The following is a 5,000-nucleotide window of genomic DNA, read 5'->3' as shown; positions in this document are numbered from 1 at the left end:
GCGGGGTCGTGTCCGGTTGCCTTTCCACTCGCCGCGGGGTGGGGCCGTTCCGGTGTGCGGTGGGCCGCACTTCTCCCCTAGTAGGACGTCGCGACCCGCTGGGTGCCGGCCTACGGCCCGGGTGCGCAGCCTGTCCTTCCGCGGGCCTCGGTTCGCGTCTGTTGGGCAGAGCCCCGGTGTCCTGGCTGGCTGCTCGGCGGTATATCTGGAGGAGTCGATTCGCCCCTTTGGGCGCTCGGGCTCCCGGCAAGCGCGCGCGGTTCTTCCCGGATGACGGACCTACCTGGCCCGGCCCCGGACCCGCGCCGCTGTTGGCTCGGGATGCTCTCGGGCGGAATAATCGCTCCCGTCAGCGGCGCTTCAGCTTTGGACAATTTCACGACCCGTCTTGAAACACGGACCAAGGAGTCTAACATGTGCGCGAGTCATTGGGCTGTACGAAACCTAAAGGCGTAATGAAAGTGAAGGTCTCGCCTTGCGCGGGCCGAGGGAGGATGGGGCTTCCCCGCCCTTCACGGGGCGGCGGCCTCCGCACTCCCGGGGCGTCTCGTCCTCATTGCGAGGTGAGGCGCACCTAGAGCGTACACGTTGGGACCCGAAAGATGGTGAACTATGCCTGGCCAGGACGAAGTCAGGGGAAACCCTGATGGAGGTCCGTAGCGATTCTGACGTGCAAATCGATCGTCGGAGCTGGGTATAGGGGCGAAAGACTAATCGAACCATCTAGTAGCTGGTTCCCTCCGAAGTTTCCCTCAGGATAGCTGGTGCTCGTACGAGTCTCATCCGGTAAAGCGAATGATTAGAGGCCTTGGGGCCGAAACGACCTCAACCTATTCTCAAACTTTAAATGGGTGAGATCTCCGGCTTGCTTGATATGCTGAAGCCGCGAGCAAACGACTCGGATCGGAGTGCCAAGTGGGCCACTTTTGGTAAGCAGAACTGGCGCTGTGGGATGAACCAAACGCCGAGTTAAGGCGCCCGAATCGACGCTCATGGGAAACCATGAAAGGCGTTGGTTGCTTAAGACAGCAGGACGGTGGCCATGGAAGTCGGAATCCGCTAAGGAGTGTGTAACAACTCACCTGCCGAAGCAACTAGCCCTGAAAATGGATGGCGCTGAAGCGTCGTGCCTATACTCGGCCGTCAGTCTGGCAGTCATGGCCGGTCCTCGCGGCCGGCCGCGAAGCCCTGACGAGTAGGAGGGTCGCGGCGGTGGGCGCAGAAGGGTCTGGGCGTGAGCCTGCCTGGAGCCGCCGTCGGTGCAGATCTTGGTGGTAGTAGCAAATACTCCAGCGAGGCCCTGGAGGGCTGACGCGGAGAAGGGTTTCGTGTGAACAGCCGTTGCACACGAGTCAGTCGATCCTAAGCCCTAGGAGAAATCCGATGTTGATGGGGGCCGTCATAGCATGATGCACTTTGTGCTGGCCCCCGTTGGGCGAAAGGGAATCCGGTTCCTATTCCGGAACCCGGCAGCGGAACCGATATAAGTCGGGCCCCTCTTTTAGAGATGCTCGTCGGGGTAACCCAAAAGGACCCGGAGACGCCGTCGGGAGATCGGGGAAGAGTTTTCTTTTCTGCATGAGCGTTCGAGTTCCCTGGAATCCTCTAGCAGGGAGATAGGGTTTGGAACGCGAAGAGCACCGCAGTTGCGGCGGTGTCCCGATCTTCCCCTCGGACCTTGAAAATCCGGGAGAGGGCCACGTGGAGGTGTCGCGCCGGTTCGTACCCATATCCGCAGCAGGTCTCCAAGGTGAAGAGCCTCTAGTCGATAGAATAATGTAGGTAAGGGAAGTCGGCAAATTGGATCCGTAACTTCGGGATAAGGATTGGCTCTGAGGATCGGGGCGTGTCGGGCTTGGTCGGGAAGTGGGTCAGCGCTAACGTGCCGGGCCTGGGCGAGGTGAGTGCCGTAGGGGTGCCGGTAAGTGCGGGCGTTTAGCGCGGGCGTGGTCTGCTCTCGCCGTTGGTTGGCCTCGTGCTGGCCGGCGGTGCAGGATGCGCGCGCCTGCGCGGCGTTCGCGCCCCGGTGCTTCAACCTGCGTGCAGGATCCGAGCTCGGTCCCGTGCCTTGGCCTCCCACGGATCTTCCTTGCTGCGAGGCCGCGTCCGCCTTAGCGTGCTCCTCCGGGGGCGCGCGGGTGCGCGGATTCTCTTCGGCCGCCATTCAACGATCAACTCAGAACTGGCACGGACTGGGGGAATCCGACTGTCTAATTAAAACAAAGCATTGCGATGGCCCTAGCGGGTGTTGACGCAATGTGATTTCTGCCCAGTGCTCTGAATGTCAACGTGAAGAAATTCAAGCAAGCGCGGGTAAACGGCGGGAGTAACTATGACTCTCTTAAGGTAGCCAAATGCCTCGTCATCTAATTAGTGACGCGCATGAATGGATTAACGAGATTCCCGCTGTCCCTATCTACTATCTAGCGAAACCACTGCCAAGGGAACGGGCTTGGAAAAATTAGCGGGGACATGTTGCAAAATACTGTAGCTTCCTAAACCCAGTATGTGGGAATTGTGGAAGCGAAAAGCATGACAAAACAAAGTGCGACAAAGAAACGCCCACCTGCATCCCTTGTAAATACCGGAAACGCACCTGCAACACTCCCGGTAAGGAGTGTGCAACCTATAAAATAATGATACAGCGGCTCATACAGAGGACAGACTATGGCAACGCGCTATAGAGTCACTCGAAAATCACCGAGCAAACAGTTGCGAGATGCAGGTCGGTGGCGGAAGCTCAAGGAATCACAGGAATCTCTGCCCTCGGTGGTCGACGAGCGAGAGGAGGAGTGGAAGGTCTATTCTGTCTTAGTTCCAGACGTGCAACCAGAGATGCGGGACTTCTCCTGCCAGGTTGGGTCCTTCCTGGCCATCAGGAGGAGTCCTCCAGGAGATCCGGCGACCAAGCAGACCAACTTGGAGTCTACCTCTTCACAGAGTGGGGGCTTTCTCACGCGCAAGGAGGGAGAGACCTACACACTTCCTGTTCCGACAGAGCGGCCGGAGTCGACGGATTTCTCCTGTCAGGTCGGGGGTTTCCTGGCCACAGGGAGGGGTCATCTAGGCTTCCGGGAGGTGGCGGTGACCGGCGGGGCGGCTTCATCCGCCGGGAGCGGGGGTTCCCGCTCGTCCTCGGGGGCGGAGTCGTCGTCGGCTGCCGCGCCAGTCTCTGCAGCAGAGCACCAGCAGACTCCAAAAATGACGCAAGAGGATGTTGAAACAATTCAAGTTGGAAAAATGTACACTCAGTGTCCACCAGGAGACACATACACCATTTGTGAGGAAACGTTAAGACTGTCGAGACTGGAGGAACCCACAGCCCTAAACGCGGCTCTGAGGCAGCTGGTGAGGGTCGGGCATCCTCGCGGAGAGAAGGTCACATTCCCGGCACTGGAGGATGCAGACTGTATTCATCTTGCCGCGTTAAATATTCCCACAGACTTCGAAAAATTACAAGACTTAGTGTCAAAATTATATATCAGACGGGGTCGGGAGTTTGATATTGACAAGACCTATAAAAACATGGTCAAGATGCACGGCAGGATTGGTTTTGATCCTGCCCAGGTATGGCCTGATAGCCATTTCTACACCAGACATCCGGACTAAGATAAAAGTCCTGCAAATAAATGCTATGAGGAGCTCCCTCGTAACTCAGGAGCTCCGAAAGATAGCGGAAGAAAAGAACATCGATGTTATGCTAATTCAAGAGCCAAGCTCTGCCTCCGGCAAGGTCACAGGCTTTCCCGTCACTGCCCAGGTAATATCAATGGGTCCAAATCCCATGTCAGCAATTGTCATTTACAACAAGTTAATTAAAACCACTGTCTTGACACAGTATTGCACCTCCCATGTAACGGTTGTGGAGATAAACTTTTATAATACATTTTGGTATATAATCAATATATACTGTCAATACAGGGATCCAATCAATATCTATCTTGGGCAGTTATCTACAGTATTGCGAGCCCTAGCAGGCAAAGCAATAATAATAGCAATGGACAGTAACGCAAAATCCCCCCTATGGCACAGCCAAGTTCAAGATCAAAGAGGACAGGCACTGGAAGATATAATTATGGAACATAATTTAAATGTTGTAAATCTCCCCGGCAACCCTCCTACCTACAGGAGCAGAGCTGGGGCAGCGTCCTTTATTGATGTCACGCTCTGTACAACAAACATTGTGAATACTATTCAAAATTGGCAGGTCAATGACAACATTACCACCAGTGATCATAACGCTATTGAATTTACGATAGCATCACAAGTGGAGCATGTGCCAGAGGGGTGGACAATGCAGTACGACTACGGGAGAGCAGACTGGGACCTGTTGGAGGCGGAATTTCATCCTCCGGAGCTGGGAGACGGTCCTTTTGAAGTGGAGGAGGCCGTAGGGGCCTTAATTGTCTCAATCAGGGCGGCTTTGGCCGCGGCAATACCAACGCGAAGGCGCTTCATACGAAAAGCGACTTCTCCATGGACTCCAGAGCTCACCCGGCTCAGGCAGTCTATGAGAAGAGCACGAAGCAGCTATCAAAGGTCCTTCACCCAGGAGGAACGGCACTACCATCTTGCCCAGTATAGGAGAAAGAAATGGCTCTTCAAGGAGACTCTCCGACAACATCGCCAGCGGAGCTGGGAAGATTTTGTAAAGTCTCACCTGACTCTGGATCCATGGGGTACACCATACAAAATAGTTAGGGAAAAAATTCACTCACCAATGCATCTCTCGACTGTAAGAGTCGGCGACGCAGACAGAATGACACAGGACTGGTCAGAGACCGCTGAGGAGCTAATGAGGGTGCTCCTCCCAGACGATCGACCTGACACTGACACCGAGATGCAGCAGGAAATAAGACGGCAAGACCAGTTACACTACCACAACAACATACAGGTGTACCCCTACTCCATCGAGGAAGTGAAGGCAGCTATTCGCTCCTTCGCAAAGCGCAAGGCCCCGGGGCCGGATGCAATTCCTGCAGAAGTTCTGCAATGTATTG

General features: G+C 55.4%; 1 pseudogene; it reads left to right on the top strand.

Moving 5' to 3' along the window:
- The window catches only part of LOC126320207 (large subunit ribosomal RNA), a 3,048-nt pseudogene extending 538 nt beyond the window's left edge, over positions 1 to 2,510 (top strand).
- Positions 2,511 to 5,000: the final 2,490 nt, after the last annotated feature.

This window comes from Schistocerca gregaria, unplaced genomic scaffold (genome assembly GCF_023897955.1).
Source record: "Schistocerca gregaria isolate iqSchGreg1 unplaced genomic scaffold, iqSchGreg1.2 ptg000705l, whole genome shotgun sequence".
In the NCBI taxonomy this organism is placed as follows: Eukaryota; Metazoa; Arthropoda; class Insecta; order Orthoptera; family Acrididae; genus Schistocerca; species Schistocerca gregaria.
Note: the sequence above shows the minus strand (reverse complement) of the source record. Positions and strands in the feature narration are given on the sequence as shown.